The sequence below is a fragment of the Carettochelys insculpta genome, chromosome 1 (genome assembly GCF_033958435.1).
Source record: "Carettochelys insculpta isolate YL-2023 chromosome 1, ASM3395843v1, whole genome shotgun sequence".
NCBI lineage: Eukaryota > Metazoa > Chordata > Testudines > Carettochelyidae > Carettochelys > Carettochelys insculpta.
Genome location: NC_134137.1, coordinates 63594636 through 63610487, shown reverse-complemented (window position 1 = coordinate 63610487; position 15852 = coordinate 63594636).

Sequence of the window (15852 nt, the reverse complement as noted above, 5' to 3'; positions counted from 1 at the left end):
AAGTTAACTTCAAAGGAGGGCGCTACTCCATTCCTGGGATTGGAGTATGGACTTTGAAGTTGGGCACCCTACTTCAAAGTTAACTTCAAAGTAATAGAAAATGTGTGTAGACTCACTGCTGGCTACTTCAAAGTAGTGCCTAACTTCGAAGTTAGTTCCTAGTGTGGACACACCCTTTGTGTTTGACATTTAGGCATTAGTCGGTGAAGAGGTGAGAGGTGCAGAGAGATGCCAGTAACATTTTTATGCCAAGGAAGCCAATGGAAGCACAAAATGGATTAGCATTATCTCAGAGATGGGAAATTTTAACTCTTCCATGCCCCCACCCACATGTCTAAACTCCCCCATTAAATGGCACAGACAGCAGAGCACCAGTGTAGACAGCAAAAAAGTAGCTATGTAGATTCTTAAATCTGCTTTCAGCCTACACATGGTCTATAAATAGGTATGAGTCACACATCCTGAGGAGTGGTTGCAGAAGGGGAAAAATGAGTGTAAGGGTGAATGGCATTTTAAATTTTCAGTGTAAAAAGGCTACATATTTGAGGAAATTGATGTCACTGAATCCAAAATACTGCCAACAGAAACAAAATAACGAGTTTGAAACTAAAATCCTTTACCTTACACAGGCACACTACAACCTAAGACAAAAGTAGCCTGAAGCAAGGGCTTTTTCTAAACTGATATCATACTTTCTTTTCAGTCTATACAGTCGCACTAAAACCAGTGCAGTAAACCCTCAATTTTGAAGACTCCAATTTAGTGGACTTCAGGAGCAACAGACATTAGCCAGTCTCCCCGATGCTCCCGAAGTCCAATTAACCAGGCATCATAAAATTCTAAATCCCTCTCACCTCACCCCATCCCCCAAAAAATTATGTCAGGTGACTTACTGCTGCTGCAAGTGGAGAAGCCTTCAGTTCCAGCCACCTCAGCCCGGAGAAGTTGCCAGCAGAGCTGCCATGGGCTTCTTTCACCAGAGGCGGGGCACATATGTGGGCAGATAGCACTAGCTTATGTGCCCCACCCTGGTGGGAGGAGTGCATGGTGGCTCTGGTGGCAAAGGCAGCTCCTCCAGGCCCTGATGGAGTCTCCAGATGTGGCAGCTCCAGCTGGGCCCCCAGTTGCGGTGGAATCTCTGATGGTGGTCTCCAGTTCCACAGGCAGGGTCTCCAGTTCCAGCAGCAGTGAGTCACAGGCATATGAGGTGAGGGAGGGACTGGTGGGGTTGGGCAGTAAATCCTCTGATTTAACTGACTTTCAGGTTTAATGGGCACCCCTCCTCCCCATTAGTTTGTTAAATTGAGGGTTAATGGTATACTCATTGGCAAGGCCCTACCAAACTCATGGCTATAAAAAAACATGTCCCAGATTGTGAAATCTGGTCTCACCCAGTGCAATCTGGTCTTTTGTGTCCTTTCACCCTATCCTATAGAGATTTCCTGAAAGAGATCAGAATTTCCCAAATTCAGAGTCCTGAAGGGTAGTTGCAGGGGTGGTCATGGTATTCTTACCCTTACCTCTGTACTTCCTTCAGGGCTGGGTGGCCAGAGATTGTCAGAGGCTGCTGGATGAGGACATTGCTTTGCAGACAGAGGCATAAAGGAAAGGGTGACAATACAATTCCATGTCTTCCTTACTTCTGTGCTGCTGCTGCTGGTGGTGATGGCTCTGCCACTTCAGACCTGGGCTCCCAGCCGGTAGCTGCCACGCTTTAGCTGTCCAGCTCTGAAGGCAGTGCCACCAGCAGCAGCATAGAAATAAGGGTGGAAGTTCTGCAACATCTTCTACCATAAACTTGTAACCTTCCCCTCCCCACCCCCACCAAACTCCTATTTGGGTCAGGCTTCTTACAATTACAACACCATGAAATTCCAGACTTAAGTAGCTGCAATCCTGAAACATACACATTTTAAAATCCTATGACCATGAAATTGGCCAAAATGGACCATGAATTTCATTGGGCTAAATATGCTTCCTGAGATTTTCTGTGTGATGTTCCAGAAAATCACTGTAAAATGATGCAGCATAGTCTAGTTGACAAAGCACTGGCTGGGAACCAGAAACTCCTGATCACTACCCTAAACATTTCCAATAACTCACCTTTATTTACTTAAACAAGTTATAAAGTGCTTGATTTTCAAAGAACACAGGGGCACGATATGTGCCTAATTTGCACGGGAAGGTTCCAGGATTCCCTGCAAAAATTAGGTACTTGAATGTGCAAAGAGCTTGTCAGACACTGAGATATGATTTGCATTAACAACAGCTGGAAGAGCTCTTCATCCTGAGTGGGCTCCTGCCTGGCCAACAACTGGCAGTTTACTTTACTCAGTTGTTGGGCTGAAGTCACATCCACACAGGAAGGAAAGACAAGATCTCCCACAGCACATTGTGACTGAATCCCCAGAACAGTACAGCCTTAAGCATGGCACACCAGGTAAGCATGGGAGTCTTAGAGGGCAAATGGGATTCAGCTGGGGCAACATGAAGCACATTGCAAATACATTTTGTCCATCCATCACAGACACACTTCTGACGTTACAGTATTCAGATAAAACAATAAATCTGAAAAAAAAAGATTTTTAAAAAGGGTGCAGAGATTGGAGGTTACAATAGATAGTGGCTTCAGTGACTTTGGAACAATGTAATCTGGATATGATCTATTACACTGTCACATATGAGAAGGATAAGATGGATATCTTTCTCATCAACAGTTATGCACAGAAAAATCCAAGGCCATGAGGTGGAGCAGAAAACAGAGTATCATTAGAGATGCATGGTATTCATAGGTGAAGTTAGCCATGAAAAATGACAGACCATCCTTGTATAGTATGCCATAATCCACCTGTTAGTAATCACCACTGAGCAAGCTAGAACAGGGGTGTCCAACACTTTGCCTACATGAAACCTTTTTATGTGGCCTCCAAAGCCTTTTCCCATGGCAGTGGTGCCATTTTACCCAAGCCAGCCAAAGTGAATGTGGGGTGTAGTCAAGCTGGGGCAGGGGTTGGCAACCTGCAGCTCTTTAAGGAGCCACTCGCAGGCTCCCTGCCCTGCTGCACTGAAATAATGGAACTAAATTTAATTGGTTTAATAGTCGGCAGGGGGACAGGAGGGATCCGGATAATAAACCAATTAAATGTTGTTACATTATTTCAGTGTGGCAGGGCAGGGAGATACTTGCACTGCAGGTGGGGGGAGTGAGCAGGAGCGCTGGGGTAAGGGGCAGCTGTGTCTGCCACATCTGGACCCATGCAGGCCCACTGAGAACTGTCGGGGAGGCAGCAACTGTGGAGGAGCAGCAACAGCATGTGGAGCTTGCTGTCTGAGGCAAGTTAATCCTGGGGCCGGGGGCAAGTGGACAGGTTTGGGACTGATAAAGGTTAAGCCTGGGGATTGTGGGGAGGGTTGGGACTGAGAGGGGTTAAGCCTAGGGATGAGGGGGGTGGGTTCAGCCCCTGGGACATGTAAAAAATGCACAAAGGTTGGCCACCCTGGTCGGGAAATATTCCCACTGCCTTCATCGGCCTCTGCATCAGGCCCACATCATAAACAGGATTGGCAGAATTATATTTCTATTTTTAAATCATTTTAATGGCTAATAATTACAGCTATTTTTAATTTTTTTCAATTAATTGACATTTTCACAATTGCAGGAAATTATGGGGGAAATCAGACAACGAGGGGTTGTACAAAAATTATTTAATAATAGTAGCTCTTGAGATTCAAAAAGTTTAAAATTTTATAAATGTTAAAGCACAAACTGTTAACATTACGTCAGGGTATTCAAAATATCCTTGAATCAAATGGTAGCTCCAAAGCAGCATTTTTCATACTTTGCCTAGCTATAAATTTATTACCAACAGAAATATTTTCCATTGGTTTGTGTTTATACAATAAAATCTATGTTTATTGCTAAAAATTGAATCCCTCCAAGCATAGATATAATAATACCAAACTCTTATGCATACTCTGTTCACAAATAGCTTTCAAATCACTTTGTAAAAGACACAACATTAGTAAGCCCATTTTACAGATGGGAACTATAGAGTGCTTGAGAACTGAAGTTGTCCAACAACACCAGCAAAAGTGGTAGAGTCAGGCCTAGAATCCAGGTCTCTTGAAACCTATCTAGTACCCTGACCACTTGGTCATACTGCATGCAAAGGTAGCACAGACCACCTCCACTCGGGGAGGCTTGAACAAATTTTATAGGGTGGATGCTGGCAGCCATTGATATGAACAGTAAAACCCTCTATCTAATGGAAAACACTTCATGCCTGGGGGTGATGCAGCACCATCCATACTCCTAGTTCCAGCACATATGCCTCCACTCCAGCTACTAGTGAAACCTGTTTAAAAAAATCATAATACTTATGTGATGGACGAGAAAAAATTTCTTAGTTTCTATAGCCCCTGCATAAGCCCTTAGCCCACATGCTTCCCTGGAAAAGCTACTTCACCCCGTACCTTAGGTGCATGTAAACTGTATGGCAACTGAGAAGCACAGTTTGGACAACTTTTCTATAGGATATGAAAACTCTAGGGCTGTGTGTAAACTACCCCCCCACCCCCCAGCTTCGAAGGGGGCATGGTAGTTAGGGTGGTGGGAGATTACTAATGAAGTGCTGTGGTGCACATGCAGCACTTCATTAGGCAAAATCTCTCCTACGGCAACTTCAAAGTGCCGGCTTGCGTTTAGCCGTGGGTCAGGCGCGGGTACTTAGAAGTGCCTGTGCTACATCAAAGTCCCTTTACTCCTCACAACATTTAGGAGTAAATGGACTTCAATGTAGCATGGGCACTTGGAAGGACCCGCAGCTACATGCAAGCAGGCACTTCGAAGTTTCACACTTCGAAGTTGCCGCCGGGGAGATTTTGAGTAATGAATTTCTGCATATGCACCACAGAACTTCATTAGTAATCTCCCGACACCCTAACTACCATGCCCCCTTCGAAGCTGGGGAGGTAGTCTACACACAGCCGAGAGATTATTAATTTGCAATATATGGATACATATTTTTGTACTCTTCTGGTCTAAAGCCAGCTTTGTTTTTAAGCTGAAACTGAGGCTGGTTCATGACAGCTAGAACAGCAGGTGGCCAAAGATCATTTCATTTTAAAGGAAGTTGACTAATTCTCTCCTGTCACACTTGAAAGCTATTTCAATATCAAACAGCGTGTAACCTGGAGTGACTGTATTATCCTGTGAGCACTTGAACCCTGTGACCTCCTCGCTTTTCACACAAAATTCTCTTTGCACCTAATGCTCAACTTTCACATCATTCTTCTTAGCAGTCTCTAAAACAATCCTGATACCTGTGTCGGAGGGATTCATCTAGTTGCAACTACAGATGTCTCAATTCTCGTTTATTTTTTGGAGGATTAAGCACCGATGTTTAACAGAGATGTGTGAAAATAAAACATGCCCCCTCGTGGGAGACGTCTGATCAATATCAGATCAAGTTTTCTAAAATGCAAAGGACCCTGAGCAGACTTTGTTTAAACATACAGGGCTAGATTGCCAGCCCCACTCTGAGTGCTCAGCACCATTATGGCAAAACAAACCTAACATCTATTTAACAAGCCTTTTGAAGCTTTTTCCAAAGTAGCCACCATCAATGCATCCTTTTCCTGTTCCTCACATGGTCTTCTTAGTCAATTTGCAGTATCAGGAGACATAGGACAGAGTCAGGGAATCCATATGTCCCATCAGTACCTGGGTGCCCAACTGGTCCCTGGGGGTTGTGAGCATCCAGCATATGTTATAGTAGCCATTAGACTTCTTTAGTTTACTCCAGGGAACAGCCTGTGGTCAGAAGACCTCAGGAACTGACAGCCACACAGTTGACTGAAAGCCACCTTTGCTTGTGCCTCCTCCTGTCCTGAGTCAAGCACAGCTTACCTGGACCAGAAGATCCAATGTTTTTTTTGGTACTGGTACTTGATGGTACTGAGTACTGGCACCTTGGTAGCCCCAGACACAGGACTGGCTGGGAGGGTGAGTGGGCGGGGAGAAAAAGGGATGGGTGAGCCTGGAGCTGGCTGAGTACCAGCTCCTTTTTTTTATTTTTTTTTTGTTTACAAAAAAAGCACTGAGAAGACCTGCCCACTCCATTTAAGTCAGCAAAATTTCATTGATGCTAAAAAATGATGTGAGTGGCAGGGAATGAGGTCCTTGGACTTCACTGAAGAGCAGTAGACATGGTCCAGGATTCTCTAGTCGGTGAGTCCATCTTCAACATATAATGTTTATTCCTATTCCCATTTTTGCATCTGATGTCTTCTGAATTCAATTGTGGCCTGAGGTTGGTAGCTCCTTTTCCTCATTGAGGAGGGCAAGCCTTTAATTTTACGGGGAGGCCTGTTGGCTGCAGATCCCAGCAGTGCCAGTATCCTCTACAGATAGAAACTTTACAACTTTAGCAACAGATGAAGTTGGGCTCTTCTTGTCATGAGTTTTCATTCCACAGTCTTATTCATCCCAGAGTAGGTGCATCATGTGCAGCCAGTGAGGGAGCAGTCCTGTCGAAAAAGTAATACGTGATCCTGTAATGAAGGTCTGCATCATAATGCAGTAGCTTGAGGCATCCAAATTAAGGCTGCACAAGGTCCCTCAATTATGGCATTTCCCAACTCTTGAGTGCTTGACTTTGCAGCCTTAAGAATGCTTTGGTAATGTTGGCTTTTCTGCATAATTTTCTACCTTTTTAGAGAAGCAAACTGGTTGAACATAAAATCCATCAAACTGGCATCATTTTGACACCCACCTGGGTCGTGAGCAGAGTTAGATATTTTAGACCCATAGCATGACCTCTACTATTTTCTGCATTTTTTTGTCAATAGTCAGTACTGAACATTTTTTGTAAACATTTTACCCAAACCCCAAATAGTCGAAAGAAATGTGCATATTTTCAGTTACATTATATTATATTCTGAGCCCTGGAAAGAACCAAGAGGAAATACATTTGTAAATTACTAATGGAAATCAATAGATGCTATCCAGTTAAAGGACAGACTGTGTCTACCAATAAAGCAACAATGTGGGACTTAAAGTAACCCTGCAGTGACAGAGGGGCTAAATAGAGCAATAAATGTCAAAAGCTGATGGACACTGTTCATTTGGCTTAAAAGCAAATTCTTTGTGAAGCACATGGCCCTGAATACTACTAATAGTAGCTCTCAGCCTGGATAGTGGGTAACTCAGACAAGGGAAGGTGTTGCCTTCCCACAACTGCCCACGCTTTAGCCAGCTGTGGCCATGGTGTGGCTACTTGTCTCACTGGCCACCTGGGAGGGCTGTGGCTGTGGCCTGGCTGCCTGGTTCTCCTGTCATCCTGGAGGACTGGGGCCACAGCTGCTCCGAAGGGCTGGGGAGATGCCACCCCCTGGGATGGGAGGCTAAGAGAGCTGGGGGTGTTCAAGAGCTGGGAGCCATTATTTGGGGTGGGGACTAGCCCTGGCCATGGGGCCCAGACTTGGCCTGGCTCCACGGGAGGTAGAGGGCTGTGGAAAGGGTGGATCGTTAGACTGGAGGTGCAGGGCTGAGGTGTGTTCAGAACAGAAGTCAAATCCTTCAAGGCCCAAAGCTGTGCATTAGAGAAGGTGAAATGGGCTGGCAATCATAGTGTGCATAAAATAGAAATGGCAATGTGAATGAAAGACAAATAAATGAGAGGTTAATACGCTCCTGCTTACCCAACTCCTGTGTGCTGCCTTGTGTTATATTGTGCACTCACCACAAGTAAAGTCCCTTGGGTCAGGGGGCACCTGTAGCTTCAGCTCAGTAGACTCCTGTAGGGCATCTTCCCACCAGTAGGTCCTGGCTCACAAAATGATCCAAATGAAAGTCCACGTAAACCTTTAAATTAATGAGACTTTGACCCCCTCAGTCTTCAGGTAAATGTTCTTACTGAGCCGACCTCAATTCCTCCCTCCACCGAGCCTAACCTGCTCCTGAAAAGTTCATTCTCTGTTGCTTCCTTGCCCCCACTGCCCCCAACACACGCTCTGCCTTCCCTCTGTGCAGTCTTCCCCTAGGGATCTCCCTGCTTCTCTTTGGTCCTGGCTCAGGAGTTGCCATGAGAACCTACCCTGCTCCTGGGGGTTCACTGCTGCAGGAAAGGCCAGGCTTCTCTGCATTGCCCCCAACCCACCAAGCTCCCTCAGTCTGGGAGGCCATAGGCCGTAGGTGATTCAGAGTCCATCACCTAGCTCTGCCCCACCACCCCCCGGTCAGGAAACAATCCGTTGACAAGGGTGGAGTATTCCACTCATTTTTTTATCCTTTCTCTAGCATCTAGGTGGTGGTGGCTCACTCCATCACACTAAGGCGTTACAGACATTTCAGAGTGACAGGAACTGCCTGAGGGAATGTCTACCTTTTAATGGGAAGTGGGACTGCAGTCCACAGAGACATACGTGAGCTGGCTTTGACTTAGCTAGTGCGAGTACAAACAGCACTGAAGCCATGGTAGCACTAACTTCCATGAAGGCTGTACAAGGCCACCCAGGACACTAGGTGCTTACTTAGGCGGCAGACCCATACTGAAACATGTGCCGCTGCAGTTTCTCTGCTATCGATAGTCACATGAGCTAGATCAAGGCTAACTTGCATCCTCTAATCATACCTCCACTGGCAGTATAAACTTGATGATGGTGATCACTTGTTGCCTAGTATGATCATCTTCCATGGGAGATCCTTAGGAGGCTGATAAGGCCTATCCTTGAACCACACGTTCTATTACAATGAGGACAGATGTTTCCAGGTACAACGGGAGGCTCTTGACCATGACTAGAAGCCAGTCTCTCTTCCCTCCTGCATCCCTTGTCCTCCTCTGTTTGTTGGCGGGTTTGAATGATTTGGGGCAAGTGTCTCCCAAGCATCAGTGTCAATACTGCACTTCTTTAAATTATCCTTCAGCAAGTTCTTATAATGCTTCCATTGTCCTCCCATGTTATGGTACTTTCAGATGAGAGAACAGGACCTGGTTTTGGGAGGCAATGGTCAAGCATCCAGACAATATGACCAGTCCAGTGGAGTTGTTGATGGATGATCACGGCCTTGATATTGGTGGTCTTTGCCTCTTCCAGATCACTAATATTGGTGTGCCTGTCTTCCCATTTGGTCTTAAAAATTTTGTTGAGGAAGCATTGGTGATGCCTCTCAAGGACTTTCAAGAGGTGCCTGTAGGTTGTTGATCCATACAACAGTGTTGGGAGAATAACAGCTTGATAAAGAAGGAGTATGATGTCTGTTCAAATGTCATGAACTTCAAAAACCCGTTGCTGTAAACAAGCAAAGCCTGCAGTGACACAGGTCAGATAGTGTTGTATTTCTGCATTAACATCTGTCTTGGATGACAGATGACATCCAAGGAAGAGGAAATGGTCGCTATTCTCTAATAGTTCTCTATTGATTCTAATAGATGGAGCATGTGGTACCTCATTTGGAAAGGGCTTATGGAGCATTTTGGTCTTGATGTTGAGCATGAGACCAAGACAGGGATAAGCATCAGCAAACACATTCAAGATAGTTTGAAAATCTTCCTCAGAGTGAACAAAAACTGTGTTGTCACCAGCATACCAACATTCCACAATAGACGTGGTGGAAATCTTAGTTGTACCTTTCAGCCTGCTAAACCTGAATGGTTTTCCATCCATCCTATACCTGAGTTCAATGCCAGCTGAGAGCTTCCCAGCAATTAGGTAAAGAATGATAGCAATAAAAACTGCAAACAAGACTGGGGCAATGATGCAGCCCTGTTTGACTCCCGCTTGTACTTTGAAAGATTCATTCTGGGAGTTAGTAATACTCAGAACAGTCACTTTCATGCTACCCAGAAGGAACTTTAGGACACTGATATATTTGTCAGGATATTTAATCTTTGAAAGTACAATCCAGTGGGCATAGTGATTCACTGAATCAAAAGCTTTAGTTAGATCAATGAAAGCCATATATAGTGGTTGGTTTTGCTCCCAACACTTTTCTTGCAGCTGCTGTGCTGTGAAGATCATATGCACAGTTCTGCGACATGGTCAGAACCACTTTCTGTGACTCTAGTAAAAACTCTTCTGACAAGGGCAGAAGGTCAGTTGCAAGGATCTGTGCCACAACTCTGCCTGCAGTGGCAAGGAGAGAGATGCCTCGATAGTTTCCACAGTCCACTTTATACCCTTGGTTAAAGAGGATGACCATCAGAGCATTCCTCGTTTCACTGGGTATCTCCTCCACTGAGCAGATAAAGCTGCCAAATTAGCTCTGGTCCACCATCTTTAAGGATTTCAATGGGGATCTGGGCCTGCTTCCTTGTTGTTCTTTATCTTTACCTCAAACAAACTGGAAGGGTCTCCACACTTACCACTAGGAGGTTGTTGGAGGATTTGGTTAAGACCTTAATCTGCAATCATGGAGTTACAGTTGAGAAGATCTTCAAAATGTTCTTTCCAGTGAAAATAATGGCTTTGTTGTCCTTCAGAAGTGTGATTCCAGCCTTAGACTGAAAGGGATAGACACTATAGGCTTACTCTTAACAGATGGGGTCATCTAATGGCAAAATGGCAGCTTTCATTGAAAGCCTGTCAGCATTGTGAAATTGTTTCACGTTTTATTTCCTTTCACATTTTTAACAGGTACAAACTCTTGAATAAAGAAAGAGCCTGTAATAATGCATGAAGTATAATATGAGACCTAATATGATATTCTGACAGAACAATTACACAAAACCACACTGTTAACAGTAGCCACTTCACCCGGTCTTTTCAAATGAATAAAAGTGCCAGGAGCGGCCAAAGTCCTCAGTGTAGAGTAACGATCTACTAAATTACATTGCAATCCAGTCATCAACAGGCTTGTTGCAACCAACCTCTAAGGGAGACTGAGAAATCGTTCTTTCAAACCCATACACCAGAAGCACTGGACAAGACTAATGAAATCAACAAGTTCTACAGGCAATTGTTGGAGCCCAGTGATACTGCACCAGAATGCAATGTGCTGGTGACTACCAGAGGTTTCACATTTCATTGCTTATCTTGGGAAAAAGGATGCTAATAAGAATGTAATGGATGGATTGAGAGAGTTTGAATGAGAACAGTGACCCATTAAGTTCTTCTCTGAGAATCTATTTGTCCCTACAAACACTTCACTTGAAGGTTAAAGCAGGAAGAGATATAGGCCTGCTCAACAGTTCATCGCCCTATTGGAAGTTTCATCTATTGGTTAGGATACCTGTTCTGCTCTGCCTCTGATTCACTTTGTGACTTGGAGCAAATCTCTTAGCCACTCTCTGTCATGTATAACATGAGATAATAATCAGGGTGAGGTGGCATCCTACTTATTAATGCACTAGTGTGCCACTATTGCCTGGATTAGGGACACCAGAGAGTGCAGTGCCCCAGAAGGAATTCCAGAAGGGCACATAAGTCGAGTGTGTGTGTGCAGCCTTGTACCAAAGTTGCTAGGGAGCAGTCTGTGTTTTCCCTTGATCTGAAGACCTATGAAGATTCCTGGACCTTTGGTGGGTGGAGGGGTCGGGGGATGTGTCTATTGGAGTGGAAAAGGCTTCTTGCACCTTCCCAGCTGAGTACCCACACTAGACACACAGACAAGCTGGCCTTCACACTTGTCAAGCACTTTGAGGTGCTTACATGAGAGTTGGCACAGAAAAGTACTCTGCACATCAGCAAGTAAACAATGACGATGTAGCCGAGGACAATAGTTCCAATGCTTTTTTCAAAGGGGAAAATTCACCTCACTAGTACATAAAATAATCAGCGTAGCTCTTCAGAGAGATTTGGATATGCAGATAAAGGTCTGAAATGAAAATCTTAGTCCTGTATAAAACACAAAGAGGGAAGCAAATATATTAACAATAATAGACATTTTAATCTCTATAAGACGCCACTTTGTCATAGACCAAATTAGCTGCTGAAAGAGAAGAGATGAGTATTTACTGAGGTTTCAGATGCTTATCACCAGGAAGAAAAAATAGCAGTGTGGTCACAGGAGTCTGAAGTTGTCTCTGTTTTTGCAAGTGAATATGGTTTCATGTGTGTTCTTGTTCCATAACCTTTATTGTCTGCACCTGAAGGCCTGAAGTATGTTCCTGAAGGACAGCCTTGTCCATGTACATACAAGCTCTGTGGCACGGCCTGAGCCATTCTACAGTGTTGTGTGGATGGCAGCAAGAGGTGTGTATAAGGTCAAGGGTACCAATAGTCTGCCAAGGCTATTCACACAATTCATTGATCCCTTTGTTGCCTGACTCTTACCCACAGATATAAAAATCCCTGACCCTCGCTCCTAAGAGTAGCAGTGACCTTCACTAAGGCTGCTGCTACACTACCATGGTCCCATCAGAGGTGCCGTGGTAATGAGGCAATTTGAAGCAGGCTAGTGAGGCACTAGCGTGAATATTCAGTGCATCATTAGCATAATGGTGGCCACGCAAACAGACTTCGAATTGCAGATGGACAGTGAAGATGGGAGCAGCTTCAAAATAAGTGCCCCACTTCCACATTCCCTTACTCCGTTCTAGTTCTGTGGGAATAAGGGAATGTGGAAGTGGGGTGCTTATTTCGAAGCTGCCCCCATCTTCACTCTCAATCTGCAATTTGAAGTCTGTTCACATAGCCACCATTATGCTAATGAGGTGCTGAATATGCACGTTAGCGCCTCATTAGCCTGCTTCAAATTGCCTCATTACCATGGCGCCTCCAATGGGACAATGGTAGTGTAGCAGCAGCCTGAGAGGAGCAGAATAGTTTTCTTCTCACATCTATTGCTCAGTACAAGTGATCATGGTCTGAAAGCGCTACTTGGACACTGGAGCACACACAGGTCCTGATCACTGCTTGGTCAGCGTACACAGCCGACCATGAATTTTCCTAAATGGACTAAGATGTTTACCTGTACCAGGATAGTGCAGAAGGCTGCTGGTGGCAAACATTCATGGACTCCACCCCAGTGCTTGGAGTGCATAAAGTACCCCAGGCTCCTGTGCTGCAGGGGAAGGACTAGAAAAGTTGCAGCAGTCATCGTAAAACAAAAGCATTACTAGATGATTGCAAGAAAGAGTGTTAAAATTCTCCATACTTGCAAACCAGGACCAAAAGTTTTAACCTTACCCAGTCACCTGTTTTCTGTTAGTACAGAAACTGCAGGGAATTAAAATGCAAGAAGGTAGGCAGCAATGCTTTTTGGAGTGCATCACATTGTAATACTAATGTCTCTTGGCATAGCCCCATTTTACCCTCTGGCTCCCTGCCGTTCTACTATATGCAAGCACACAGCATCATGAATTTCCCTGGGTGTGCCTGTCTGGGATCAGGTTGCCTGTACAGTCTTTGAAAAGTGCTCCTATCTTATGTCTACTCACTGTGCCAATGCATACATTCAGCAGAGCACAGTACAGCATACCCTGATCATCAGAATTACACTGTCTATGTTAGCATCCAAGAGGTTCCTGGAGCATTGCCAACATGCTTTCAAACATGCAAAGGTACACGTCACCATCATTCCTCCACTATGCTGGCAATGGATAAATTCCATTTTTGTAGGACCAGCAACATTTGGATCAGGCTTCATGAGTGATAGGTACAGGTATGTGGAGTTCCCCAAAAAAAATGGTGGCACAGAAACACTGCACATAATCACATTGTTATGAGGTGGGGGAAAGTCCCCTTTATGCCCTCTCTGGTACAGCCCCAATGTCCTAAGCACTCTGGCATGGTAGACTTTTCCCACATGTCAAACATTCACAGTCTGGCAAACCAGGACATTTACCACCCCAACTGTTGACGAATGTGTTGGCAACTGACCAGTAGCTGTCTAATGTCGGCAGCTTCCAAAAGGCAATAGCCACCTGCTTTTGCACTGTTGTGGGTTTCCAGAATTGAGTTGTGTGGCATGGGAAGGCTAGCACAGCCTCTTTGCATTCCTCAGTTTAGGTTTTGCTTCTGCAGTCTGAAGTTCTGCAGACAGAGATTGTAATCACAGCTTTCTAAGATAATATGGTCACACTACACCACGCTGATTCTCTGGGACCAGAAGTGGATTCCACTCATGGACACACCACTGCAGTTCTGGCATTCAGAAGATCTGTCCCATGGGACTCCAAAGAGATTTTCATTCCTCCTTCTGCATCAGCCATCTTTGCCATCAGATAGCTCTCTGGACCAATTCCATCCAGTGTCTGTTATTGCACTGTATGGACTTGCTCCAGGACTCCAACCAAGTTTGGAAGAAGGAAGTGAGAAGCAGGAGTTGACATCATCATAAGCATGGAGACAGCATGCCATTCCAGCAGCATACTGTCAGGAGGTTTTCACTGTGTCTCTGGTGGCACACAGGACTCTGAGATACTTACATCCCCTGAAATTTTATGTCAATATTACATACTGACAAGGAGCCATGTGGGCACAACTTTTAGCAGTATGTGAACATGTGATTGTGTACACTTGCAAGTGCAGCTATAGCCTGAGGGTGAAAAGCATATGATGAAGGCAAAGAGAACATAAAAACAGCCATACTGGGTCAGACAAAACACCCATCTAGTCCAGTATGTGGTTGTTCAACAGTGGCCAATGACAGGTGCTCCAGATGGAACAAACAGAACAGATAATCCGCAAGTGATCCATCTGCTGTTACCCATTCCCAGTTTCTGACAAACCATGGGATGGAGTTCCATGGGCTGACTGTGTGCTGTGTGAAGAAATACTTCCTTTTGTTTTAAACCTGTTACCAATTAATTTCATTTTTGTTGCCCTTTTCTGAACCTTTTCAAATTCCAAAGCATCACTTTTGAGATGAGGTGACCATGTCTACACACAGCTAACGCTGACGCAAAGAAAAATTACAAGGCAATGCAAAACAATGTGTAAAAATTGGTAAAAGAAAAAGCAATTCTGACAGAATGACATGATGATCAACAGTGGACACAACCCCTGAGTCTCATTTGGATGTCAGGTCTTATTACAGACTTTCTGCTAAATACAGTACAATACTGAACAGCTGACAATGAGGAATGAGTTCCCCATGACCTTGTTGGAAAATTGAAAATCTGAGTATTAGCTTTAAAAGGTCTCTAGGGGGCTTGCTTAGGCTCCAAATAGCGTTTTAAAAAGTCAAATAGAGATTTTAAGTGTTTGTATGCGGCCAGAAAGGACTCGAAATGTCACTCACAAAGCTAGGGGAATGAAGGTTCCTGCAGTTTTCCTTCAGCATAGACACTTTTAAAGTAACAGTAATTGTACTATCAAACCAAACAGCAAAGTCAAGTTTCCACATAGAAGGGTGAATGGGGTATTTCCCATCTGACATTTTTTTCAGGGTGGGATGCTGGATTTCTTCAAATGGAAGACATTCCAGGTGTTGCTTAAAAGAAACTTCCATCGTAATAACTGGGACACAAAGGATTTCTGCCATGTGAGTGTAGGAAAAAAATGGCTGCATGTACACAAGCAAAGAGATAATATTTGCACATGTGAACAGAAAGGCATGATAAAATTTGTTGTGTGCCGACCATAAGGCTGGGTGTTTCAGGACACAGTTAATTAGAAACATGCATTTGTCTAAAATTTTCAGGTCACTGTGGTTATACAACATGCTGAGCAAGGCTGTGTCTACATTAGAAAAAGAAGTCAACCACTGATACGCAATTTTAGCTACACTAATTCCATCGCTAAAATCAACTTATCAACGGTTGATTTCCATATCTGTCTACAGGGAGAAAGGTCAACGTGAGCATTTCTCCCATCAGCCTTCCTTATTCCTTACCTCTTGCTAGGAGTTCAGGGGTCGACTTTGACCCCTGAAAGCATTGTTTTGCACATGTGCGAAACCCCAGCAGA